Source organism: Oryctolagus cuniculus, chromosome 6, assembly GCF_051225735.1.
Source record: "Oryctolagus cuniculus isolate XC-2025 breed Fujian yellow rabbit chromosome 6, ASM5122573v1, whole genome shotgun sequence".
NCBI lineage: Eukaryota > Metazoa > Chordata > Mammalia > Lagomorpha > Leporidae > Oryctolagus > Oryctolagus cuniculus.
The window spans coordinates 10,000,815-10,013,790 of NC_142872.1; the positions used below are offsets into that span (position 1 = coordinate 10,000,815).

The 12,976-nt window shown below is 42.7% G+C and overlaps 1 long non-coding RNA gene across 6 annotated transcripts in view; it reads right to left on the bottom strand.

Annotated features, from left to right (window-relative positions):
• The window catches only part of LOC149126007 (uncharacterized), an 81,365-nt gene that overhangs the window by 25,739 nt on the left and 42,650 nt on the right, over positions 1-12,976 (bottom strand). For 5 of the 6 annotated variants that reach the window (XR_016235162.1, XR_016235164.1, XR_016235161.1 and 2 more), the window contains exons 2-3: positions 9,780-10,013; positions 9,552-9,654 (exon numbers count right to left, since the gene is read on the bottom strand). This is a non-coding gene — a long non-coding RNA (uncharacterized LOC149126007). Of the gene's footprint in view, positions 1-7,467; positions 7,534-9,551; positions 9,655-9,779; positions 10,014-12,976 lie in introns of those variants that run through there. The other variant, XR_016235159.1, reaches the window with a different exon arrangement.

The following is a 12,976-nucleotide window of genomic DNA, read 5'->3' on the forward strand; positions in this document are numbered from 1 at the left end:
GGGAACTGAAACACACTATAGAGCAAATGGACCTAGCAGACATTTACAGGACTTTTCACCCAACAGCTACAAATACATATTCTTCTCATCAGCACATGGGACACTTTCTAGGACACACTACATATTAGGCCACAAATAAAGTCTCAACAAACTTTAGAAGACTGAAATATTCTGCATGTTCTCAGAACTTAAAGGACTGAAACGGGAAACCAACAAGAAGAACAATAGAACACTCATGGATACTTGGAAACTGCACAACATGCTACCAAATGATCAATGGGTCACTGAAGAAATTAAAAAGGAAATCAAAAAATTTCTTATAATAAATTAAAATACAACATATCAAAACCTGTGGGCTGGCGCCGCGGCTCAACAGGCTAATCCTCTGCCTTGCGGCGCCGGCACACCAGGTTCTAGTCCTGGTCAGGGTGCCGGATTCTGTCCCGGTTGCCCCTCTTCCAGGCCAGCTCTCTGCTGTGGCCAGGGAGTGCAGTGGAGGATGGCCCAAGTACTTGGGCCCTGCACCCCATGGGAGACCAGGAGAAGCACCTGGCTCCTGCCTTCGGATCAGCGCGGTGCGCCGGTCACAGCGCGCCAGCCATGGCGGCCATTGGAGGGTGAACCAACGGCAAAGGAAGACCTTTCTCTCTGTCTCTCTCTCTCACTGTCCACTCTGCCTGTCAAAAAAAAAAAAAAATCGGTGGGAGGTAAGAAATAATGAGGATCAGCAGAAATACGCGAAATTCAAACTAAAAAAATTCAAAAGATCAACAAAACAAAAAGTTAGGTTTTTGAGAAGATAAACAACATAGATAAACCTCTAGTCAGACTAACAAAGAAAATTCAAATAAATAAAATTAGAGATGAAAGAGAAAACATTAAAATTAACACCACTGAAATACAAAGGATCATAAGAAACTAGATGAAGAACTGTATGCTAATAAACTGGAAAACTCAAAGAAATGGATAAATTCCTGGATTCATATAACCCACCAAGATTAAATGAAGAAGACAGGGACATTCAAAAAGGAAGTAACTCCAATACTTTTTTTTTTTTAAAGATCCATTTGTTTATTTGAGAGGCAGAGGTACAGAGAGAGAGAGAGAGAGAGAGAGAGAGAGAGACAGGGAGAGAGAGATCTTCCATTCACTGGCTCACTCCCCAAGTGACCGTAACAGCCAAATTCCAATACTATTCAAACTGTTGAACAAGACAGAACTCTGTCAAACTCTTTTTATGAGGCCAGCTTTACTTTGATACAAAAACAAAAGAAATTTATGACATTAAAAGAAAACTATAGACCTATATCCTTAATGAAAACAGACACAAAGATTCCCAAAAAATACTAGCAAATTGAATCTAAAACCACATCAAAAATATCATATACCATGACCAAGTGGGATTTATCCCAGACATGCAAGGTAGTTCAACATTTGCAAATCAATAAACATCACAAATCACATCAATAGAACAAAGAACAAAAACCATATGGTCATCTCAATAGATCAGAGAAAGCATTTAATAAGATTTAACACCCCTTCATGATAGAAATCCTCCAAAAATTAGGTATAGAAGGAACATTTCTCAAAATTATAAAGGATGTATATCACAAACCAACAGCCAGCATCATACTGAGTAGGGAAAAACTGAAAGCATTTCCCCTCAGAGCTGGAACAAGACAAGGACATCTACTTTCACCATTCGCATTCAATGCAGTACTGGAAGTCTTAGCAAGAGCAGTTAGGAGAAAGAAACAAAGGGCATCAGTACTGGAAAAGAGGAAGTCAAATTATCCGTGTTTACAGATGACATGATGCCGTACATGGAAAAACCTAAACACTACACCAAAAAGTCAATAGAACCTATTCAGTAAAGTTGCACGTTACAAAAAAAATAAATATAAAATGTCTTTTGTATGCTAATAATGAATTCACAGAAAGAGAAAAATCAAGAGAGAAATCTGATTCATAATAGCTACCAAAAAATCAAATATTTAGGAATAAATTTAACCAAAGAAATGAAAGATCTCTATAATGAAAATTATCAAACATTAATGAAAGAGCCGGCGCCGCGGCTCAGTAGGCTAATCCTCCGCCTAGCAGCGCCGGCACACCGGGTTCTAGTCCCGGTCGGGGCGCCGGATTCTGTCCCGGTTGCCCCTCTTCCAGGCCAGCCCTCTGCTGTGGCCAGGGAGTGCAGTGGAGGATGGCCCAGGTGCTTGGGCCCTGCACCCCATGGGAGACCAGGAAAAGCACCTGGCTCCTGGCTCCTGCCATCGGATCAGCGCGGTGCGCCGGCCGCAGCGCGCCGGCCGCGGCGGCCATTGGAGGGTGAACCAACGGCAAAGGAAGACCTTTCTCTCTGTCTCTCTCTCTCACTGTCCACTCTGCCTGTCAAAAAATAAAAAAAAAATAAAATAAAATAAAATAAAATAAATAAAAAAAAAAAAACATTAATGAAAGAAATCAAGGACACAAAAAATGGAAAAATATTTCTCAATCATGTATTGGAAGAACCAATATCATTAAAATGTATACATAAAGCAATCTGCAGATTCAATGCAATCCCTATCAAAACACCAATGACATTTCTTTACAGAATTAGAAAAAACATTCCTAAAATTCATATGAAGTCAAAAAAGGCCCACAATAGCCAAAGTGATCCTGAGCAAGAAAACTCAAGTTGAAAGAATCACAATACCTAACATCAAAGAATACTACAAAGCTATAGTGATTTAAACAGCATGGCACTAGCATAAAAACTGATACACAGATCAGTGGAAGAGACAACCCAGAAATTAACTCATGTACACACAGCCAAGTGATTTTTGAAAAAAGTGCCCTGACCACACAGTGAAGTAAGGATACTCTCGTTAACAACTGATAGAAATGGTGCTGGCAAATCTGGATATATATGTAGAAGAATGAAATTAGACCCACACCTCTCACTATATACAAAAATCAACAGAAGACGCATGAAAGACCTAAATTTAAGACTTGAGAATATGATTTGCTGGAAGGAAACAGAGGGAGGGGCTGTTGCTGTGGCATAGCAGGTAAAGCCGCTGCCTGAAGTGCCAGCATCCCATATGGGCGCTGGTTCAAGTCCCATCAGCTCCACTTCCAATCCAGCTCTCTACTATGGCCTGGGAAAGCAGAGGAAGATGGCCCAAGTCCTTGGGCCCCTGCACCCATGTGGGAGACCCAGAAAAAACTCCTGGTTCCTGGCTTCAGATCAGTGTAGCTATGGCCATTGTGGACAGTTAGGGAGTGAACCAACAGATGGAAGACCTCTCTCTCTCTCTCTCTCTCTCTCTCTGCCTCTCCTTCTCTCTTTGTGTAACTCTTTCAAATAAATAAATCTTAAAAAGAGGGAGAGAGAGAGAACATAGGGAAAAAACAAAGACATTGTCTCTCTCTCTCTCTGCCTCTCCTTCTCTCTTTGTGTAACTCTTTCAAATAAATAAATCTTAAAAAGAGGGAGAGAGAGAGAACATAGGGAAAAAACCAAGACATTGGTGTAGGGGATGACTTCTTGGACAAGACCCCTGAAGCACCCCTTGACTTCTTTTAAAAATCACTTTGGCTATTGTGGGCCTTTTTTGACTTCATATGAATTTTAGGAATGTTTTTTCTAATTCTGTAAAGAAATGTCATTGGCGTTTGATAGGGATTACATTGAATCTGCAAACAAAACAAAAACAAAACCAAAACTAAAAAAACTGGGACTGTATCAAACTCAGAAGATTTTGCACAGCAAAGGAAACGATCAAGAAAGTGAAGAGATCCAACAGACTGGGGAAAAATATTTGCAAACCACCCGGCTGACAAATGATTAACATCCAGCACCGCAAGGTGGAGGATTAGCCTAGTGAGCCGCAGCACCGGCGATAGCAACTTTTAAAACTCAACAACACTTGTGGCGCCGGCACACCGGGTTCTAGTCCCGGTCGGGGCGCCGGATTCTGTCCCGGTTGCCCCTCTTCCAGGCCAGCTCTCTGCTGTGGCCAGGGAGTGCAGTGGAGGATGGCCCAAGTACTTGGGCCCTGCACCCCATGGGAGACCAGGAGAAGCACCTGGCTCCTGCCATCGGATCAGCGCAGTGCGCCGGCCGCGGCGGCCATTGGAGGGTGAACCAACAGCCAAAGGAAGACCTTTCTCTCTGTCTGTCTCTCTCACTATTCACTCTGCCTGTAAAAAAAATAAATAAATAAAAATTTAAAAAAATTAAAAAAAACTCAACAACAAAACGACTAATCGAGCTGAGAAATGGGCAAAGGACTTCAACAGACACTTCTCAAAAGAAGAACTACAGATGGCCAACAAATGTGTGAAAGAATGCTTCACATCACTAGCAATCAGAAAAATGCAAATCCAAACCACAGTGAAATATCACCTCACCCCTGTCAGGACAGCTAAAATCCAAAACACAGAGAGTAACAAATGCTGGCGAGGATGTGAACAAAGGAGAACGCCTACACACTGTTGGTGGGAATGTATATTAGTGCAGCCACTGTAGAAAACAGTGTGGAGATGTCTTAAAAAACTAGAAATAGACGTACCATAGGATCCAGCAATCCCACTACTTGGAAAACACTCAAAAGTCGTGAACATAATGTATCAAAGAGATACCTGCCCCACCATGTTTAAAGCAGCACTGTTCATAATAGCCAAAATTTGGAATCAACAAAGATGTCTATAATGAGAAGAATGGATAAAGAAAATGTGGCAATTATACAAATGGAATATTATTCAGCTATAAAAAGGATGAAATTATACCATCTAAAGCAAAATGGGCACAAATGGAAGATATGTTGAATGAAATAAGCTGGCCCCAGAAAGACAAATACTGCATGTTCTCCCTTATATGTGGGAGCTAAAATTAAAAAAATAAATAAATAAACAAAAAAGAAAGGAATATCCGTGTGCATCAGCATTGCCACATCAGTATATTTAATACCTCTGTCAAACCAATGATTAAGAATGTTATACTGCAAGGCCTGTGCTGTGGTGCAGTGGGTTAAGTCTCAGGCTGCAGTGCCAGCATCCCATATGGGCACTGGTTCGAGTCTCCACTGCTCCTCTTCCCACCCAGCTCTCTGCTGTGGCCTGGGAAAGCAGGAGAAGATGGCCCAGTTGGTTGGGCCCCTGCAACCATGTTGGAGACCCAGAAGAAGCTCCTGGTTCCTGGCTTCAGATTGGCACAGCTCTGGCCATTGTGGCCATCTGGGGAGTGAACCAATGGAAGGAAGACCTTTCTCTCCGTCTCTCCCTCTCACTGTAACTCAACCTTACAAATAAATAAATAGAATCTTTTAAAAAAAGAAATGTTATATAGTTTTAATGTTTTGATGATCTGTAAAATAGTTTTAATGATCTGTGATTACTTTAAAATTCACTGTATATGGGTGAAATGGATTGTTTACAGCCATTGTCTATATTCCCACTAAACTAGGGGCTTTTTGCTTTTTATCTGTTAAGCTTCTTATTCAGGGGAGTATTATGCCTTTCTAGTGTAGAGTCAATTCAAAAGATTTTATCTCAAAAACTAAAAAACAAAAAAAAAGAAAGGGAGAAGGAGGGAGATGGGGGGGAGGAGGAAGGAAAGAAGGAAATATCATTATGTTAGAATTATATCTGCAAATCACAGTGAATCTGTTAAAAATAATTAAAATTTAAATTAAAACTGTTTTTAAATAAAAATAAGGAAGAAAATTCAGGTTCAAGAAGCCAACTAAGGATAACAATTTTTTAAGCCTACATCGAGACACATCACAAAGAAATTTGAGGACAGTGGAAACAAAGAATTTATTGAAATATGAGAGGGGAGAAGCACATATTATTTACAAATGATCTACAATTGAGGGACCTCTCAATACCAACAATGGAGACAGAATACAGTGAAACACATCTTTAAAATTCTGGTCGGGGCGCCGAATTCTGTCCCGGTTGCCCCTCTTCCAGGCCAGCTCTCTGCTGTGGCCAGGGAGTGCAGTGGAGGATGGCCCAAGTGCTTGGGCCCTGCACCCCATGGGAGACCAGGAGAAGCACCTGGCTCCTGGCTTCGGATCAGCGCGCTGCGCAGGCCACGGCGGCCATTGGAGGGTGAACCAACGGCAAAAGGAAGACCTTTCTCTCTGACTCTCTCTCTCTCTCACTGTCTACTCTGCCTGTCAAAAAAAAAAAATTCTGAGAACAGATTTTTCAAACGAAATTTGTGTACCTATTCAAATGCTTTTCAAACAATCATGGGTGAAATATAAAACACAAACAAAAACTGAGTTTGCCAACACAGATTCTAACTCTAATCAGTATGCTTGAATCAGAAAGAAAAAGATAAGGCAATAGGAATATCAGAAATGTGAAACTGAATAGTGCAGAAAGAACATGCATCGTGGTGTGGCAGGTTAAGCCATCACCTACTAGAATTCCCATATTCCATACCAAAGTGCTAGTTCAAGTCCCCACTACTCCACTTCAAATGCAGCTTCCTGCTAATGTTCCCAGGAAGGCAGCAGATACTGGCTAAAGTACTTGGGTCCCTACTACCCACACAGGAGACCCAGATGGAGTGCCATGCTCTTGATTTCTTCTAAAGGAACATGGCACAAACGTGGGCAAATCTAAACTACATAAAACAATAATTATCTGAATTGAAGGTTTAAAAATAAAAAGACACTAAAATACAACACAACAATAGAGAATAAGATGAGAGATAGCCAAAATTAAAGTATCCTCACACTCAAGTATTACTATGGAGAACAGTGGGTATTCATTTTATTTTTTTAAAGATTTATTTATTCATTTGAAAGTCAGAGTTACACAGAGAGAGAAGGAGAGGCAGAGAGACAGAGAGAGTGAGCGAGCGAGAGAGACACAGAGAGAGAAGTCTTCTATCTGCTGGTTCACTCCCCAATTGGCCACAATGGCTGGAGCTGTGCCGATCCGAAGCCAGGAACCAGGAGCTTCTTTTGGGTCTCCCATGTGAGCGCAGGGGCCCAATGACTTGGGTCATCCTCTACTGCTTTCTCAGGCTATAGTAGAGAACTGGATCAGAAGTGGAGCAGCCAGGACTCAAACTGGCACCCATACGGGATGCCAGCACTGCAGGTGGCGGCTATACCCTCTATGCCACAGCGCCGGACTAGGGTATTCATTTAAGACTATTCTAGGCTACCTACTAAAACAATTATAATGTATAATTTCCAAATATGAAGGAGGAAAATGAAAGAAAGAAAAAGTGAATCATTCCCCAGAAAAAGTAACAACAGTAGGAGAAAAGAAAATTACATAAAAGGTAAGATAAGCAACAGGAACAAAACACAGGGTTAGAAATAAAACCAGGGCGTTGACTACCACAAAGCTTTCCCACAGCATTTCTCTGAGTACAATGTGATTGCATTAGCTATTAACAACAGAGTGATAAACAGAAAAGGTGCAACATCAAAATATTAAATAATAAAATATTCATACCAAAGTACATGTGATGTACCCAGACAGCACTTAAAAGGAAGTATATATCCCGGAGGACTTCTGTTAGAAAGAAGGATAAGCTGAAAATTAATTAGCTAAGCACCTCACCTAAGAATTTAATAAAAAGAACTCCAACCACACCCAACAAATTAAAGGAAATAAAATAGGTCAGAAATTAACAAAATAGAAAATAAATTCAACACAGCCAAAGGTGGTTCATAGAAAAGATATAAAAGAGGGGCCCGCATTGTGGCATAGCAGGTAAAGCCACGCCCTGCAGCACTGGCATCCCATATGGGCACAGATTCATGTCCCTGCTGTTCCACTTCCAATCCAGCTCTCTGCTATGGCCTGGGAAAGCAGTAGAAGATGGCCCAGGTCCTTGGGCCCCTGCACCCGTGTGGGAGACCAGGAAGAAGCTCCTGGCTCCTGGCTCTGCATCAGCTCAGCTCTGGCCATTGCATTCATTTGGGGAGTGTACCACCAAAGAGAAGTCCAGTCCTCTTCTCTCCCCTCCCCTCCCCTCACCTCCCTCTTTCCCTCTCCCTCCCTCTCTGTAACTCTTTCGAATAAAATAAAATAAATCTTTAAAAAAAGAAAAAAAAGATACAAAAGATAAACCTAAGGTTTACTCTGAAAAAAGAAAGAACAGTATTCTGAACGAAAAGGAGTAGCTAACTCTTAAAGTATAAACCAAATAAAAGAACACTATGAAAAAAAGTTCATGCTCACAATTATGCAAACAGAAAACATGGCTAAATTCCCAGAAAAACATATAACACACCAAGCTGACTCAAAAATACATGGTAAGTCAGATTGTGCCATAACAATTAAGCAAGTTGCATCAACAGATTAAAGTCTTCCAAGAATAGTTAACCAACACCTGGTATCAAGGATGGAGGAGAGAGGCCAGCAGGCCCACCGTGGCAGAGCCAGAGCTGGACCCCAGACTTGGGAGGTGCACTGCCCACGTTCCATGAGCCCACACTGGGATGAAGGTGCACCTTCAGCTCACTCACAGGGAGACTTTCGGGAATACGAGGTGTAAGTCCCTGTAGGATGCTCCCTTGCAAGCCCCAGGCAAATGCCTGGGATAACAACACAGGAGCGTTGCCTGTAGCCTAATCTTAGTTGAGCAGCTCAGGAAAGTTTTTTCCAGATTCTTAGTCTGGCTTGCATCAGGTCAAAGAGGACCACTAGGGAAAGTCTGACTTTTGGAGGACTCATTAATTTTTAAAGAGATTTCATAAAGTACACTAAATTTTCACAATTTAAAACACAATTTAAGAAAACACAGGCTCATCGATTTTATAGGTAAATTATTCTTTAAAAATATATTGGGGCCGGCGCCGCGGCTCAATAGGCTAATCCTCTGCCTGCAGCGCCGGCACACCTGGTTCTAGTCCCGGTCAGGGTGCTGGATTCTGTCCTAGTTGCCCCTCTTCCAGGCCAGCTCTCTGCTGTGGCCAGGGAGTGCAGTGGAGGATGGCCCAAGTGCTTGGGCCCTGCACCCCATGGGAGACCAGGAGAAGCACCTGGCTCCTGCCATTGGATCAGCGTGGTGCGCCGGCCACAGAGTGCTGGCCGTGGCAGCCATTGGAGGGTGAACCAACGGCAAAGGAAGACCTTTCTCTCTGACTCTCTCTCTCTCTCACTGTCCACTCTGCCTGTCAAAAAATAAAAAATAAATAAATAAAATATATTCTAACATAAACTTTGCCAGAGTTAAGCAAAAGAAAAAAACCCAACTTGTTTAATGAATCTAGCAAAAATCATGATGAGAAGAGCAAAAAAGGAGAGAATTTATGCAAGAACTGTGTATTTCATGTATACAGGAAAGTATACAAGAAATGTTTATTTCATAATTGCTGGAATGCGTTTGCTAATTATTGTTATTTTAGATTCTTAGCATCTAAAATCAGATTTCACTCATAATCATACATGCTAAAAATCTAAAATAGCAATAATTAGCAAGCACATGCCAGCAATTATGAAATAATAGAAAAGGAAAAAGCTGTCTCTCACAGAAATGCAAGGTTAGTTCAGTCTCAGAACAATGAGTTAACAGAATACATTACCTTAGCAGAGTCAAGGGGGAAAATGCCGTCACAGGTCAAGTTCCCCGAAAAGCAGCGCGTGAGATGCAGGTTGGGGAGTGAGATGGTTATCAGAAATCAACGCCTGTGAAAGGACAGGGGAAAACCGGGACAGAGCAGAGGGAGAAGTCAAATCACTACACAGAGCAAACAAACACCCCGCTGGAGTCATCCCACGTCAGGCAGACCGGGGAGGCACCTCCTACTCACCTGCTCAGTCACTGGACGCACAGCACTCCAGGGAGGATGTGGCCTGGGACAGGTGGGCTGTGCAGAAGCGGGCGAATGGGCCCTCACTGCCCGCACAACCCTCCGCTTCCCTGAAACGGAGCCAGCGGCGAGTCTCCGAGACTCCGAGACTTAGTCTCACAACAGACCAAGGAAAATGCCCTCCATCTAAGTCAACCTCGCTGTTGCCAGCCAGTTTAATGAGACAAAAGACACCTACAAAAAGTCCACAACAGGTATCATACATAACGATAACGGGGAAACTAAAATCCATCGCATTAAAATCAGGAAAGATACAAAGACAGGCACTAACACCACTACTATTCAACACTGAGCTACAGGTCTGAGCCAGCACTTACAGTAAGAAAAGTAAGTAAATGTTACAAGCTCGGGAAAAGGAGAAATACTCTGTCATTCTTTATAGATAATTTAATCTTCTCCACATAAAACCCAAGAGAATCAGATGAATCATTAGTTTAGCAAGGTAGATAAACATAAATCAATTTTAGATGACAGACTTGAGTTTTTAAAGCTATCACTTACAGTAGCAACAAAAACACAAGGTTCCCAGAAATAAATGTAAGAAGAGATGTGTGAGCACTTGACAGGCATTTTTTCATAATATGCACCTTTTCATGAGCTTTTTGAAGTCCCAATGTATCTGTGAATTTCAATTTGTTTTGCACCACAATACATTTATCTTTTGATTCTACTTCCACAGATTCTTGATACAGTCTTGAATATGTGTGTCCTATGCTCCTACAGCTTACTCCCATACATGCACACAGTTCACTCCCTTGCTGGCTATACCAAGCGGTCTGTGTAGTCATCCATAGTAATATTATTTGTGATTGTGGGGCAGGGAAGGAAACAACCCAGTAACTATTACCAGCAGAATGAAAGATAAAGTGTAGGATTTTTAGTCAATAAAACATCATACAGAAAGAAAATAATTAACTGCAGGTAGTCCCATCAAACAAGGATTAATCTCAAATAACTACAAACAGCATAATTATAAATGAGAAGGACTACATATGGCTTGCTTATTTATTTATTTATCTCAGAGATACTGGAAATGTTCCTTGTTTTAAACCCAGCAGGACCCCCTGGGGTTGTGCAGGTGCCACTTTTAACGTCTGCCACACACATCGTCTCTGTCCTTCATCAGTATTCAACACCAAACTGCTTTGGGCAAGGAGATTTCAAGAAGAGATTTGGGATAAATATTTTCCATCCACATGTAAGGATACCATGGCATTACCTGATGATGCAGGAGAAAATGTTTGTAAACTATAAACTCTTAATCATATGCAAAGGTTATGAATATATGGGGGTATTTCAAAAAGTTTGTGGGGAAAATGAAATTAAAAGATAAAGTAATCGTTTCTTGGCTGTTTGGCTAAAATCAAGTGTAAAGATAAATGGAGGGGCAAGTGTTTGGCTTAGCAGTTAAGATGTCCACGTCCCTTCTCAGAGTACCTGGGTTCAGGTCCCAGTTCTACTGATCACAGCTTCCTGGAGGCAGTAGGTGATGGATTAACTGGCTGAATCACTGCCTTCCTGATGGAAGACCTGAATTCAGTTCCCAGACGCCAGCTTTGGCCTGACCCTGGCAATTGCAACCAACTGGGGAGTAACCCAGCAAGTGCAAACTTTGTGTCTCCCTATCTGTCTGTCTCTCCCTGCCACATAAATAACAAGTTTTTAAAGCTAAGTTTAGTTTTTTAAACCTATGCAGTTTTTTCCATAATACACATTCTACATATACTTTTGTGAAGACGTGTCATATAGAATACGTATTTCATGTATATGTCCAATAATATAATAATGTGTCTCAGCATCTGTAATGATTGGACCATAAGCCAGGAGTACTCTGGTCAGGAAACGGAAGCACAGAGAGCGAGCCAGGCCTTGAGCAGTGAAGGCAGCAGAGCCCAAGATCCAGAGAGGGGTGGGTGCCGTGGTGTAGCGGGTAAAAGCCGCCACCTGAAGTGCCGGCATCCAATATGGGCACCAGTTCGAGTCCCAGCTGTTCCACTTCTGATCCAGCTCTCTGCTGTGGCCTGGGAAAGCAGCAGACGATGGCCCAAGTGCTTGAGCCCCTGCACCCATGTGGGAAGACTCGGAAAAGCAGGCTGTGCTCTAGGACAGGCAGAGGCTCTGCATTCTGGAGCCAGAAAAGAGTGAACTCAGATGAAAATCCCAGCCATAGCAGGAAATGCCAGGAAGGGTTTCCAGGAGCAGCTTGGTCTGTGGCCCAGGAACCTCCTAGTCTTGCAAAGAGACGGGGTGTCAGGTGGGCCACGGAGAGGAGTCCAATAGGAAAGAGCTGAGAGGTACACCAGGCTACCCATACAGACAGGCAAGAGGGAAACCTGAGCCAGAAAGGGCCAGAATGCCGTGCAGAGCGCTTGTACGTTAGTTGTTGTTGGCAACTTAAGTCACCAACTCCCGTGCAGCCATCAGAGAAAAGAAAACAGACGGGAATTAAACAAACGTGTTTATGAAGGCTGGGGTCTGAAGAAAAGCCGTATGCGTAGGTTGCGTATCAGAAGCTTTGCCCTGTGTTCTTGGCATGTGCGCGCACACACACACACACACACACACATTCAAATTCCTCACCAACATTTAGAAGCCAGATTAGATTTCTGATTGGAGTTGAAATCAGAAGGGTTCGTGGCCCAGGACCAGCAATGCCAGGAGCCAAAGGTCCGCTGCCCACTGTGGGTTTGGTAGCCTCCTGGTTCACCGCGGTTCCCACCCTGGTGGCCCCCCTCATCCATGCTACCTGCTGTCCCATCAGTACTGGGCTCTGGTAACCTCCTTTGTACCTTCTGTAGGACAAGAGTTAACTGTGCATAAAATAAATCACCTTTAGGGTGGCACCTGGGAGGGGGAGATGTGTGGTCTTTTACCCTAAAGATGGGAGAAGTAGGAGTGAGCCCGCACCATCCAATGCTCCCCGTTTGTTTGAGGGCTTTAATTTTATGTGCATACATTCATCATTTCCAGCCCGATGAGGGCAATAAAAAGAAGCGGTGATTACACACAGTTTCATCTGGAGAAGTTCAGTGACCCTTTGCAATGCTTCATTCTTCTTCTTATTGTTTGTATTGACCTTACCAACATCTGACCTGAGCAGCTGCTCTATGGAGAGCTGTCATGGGTGATCACAGGCT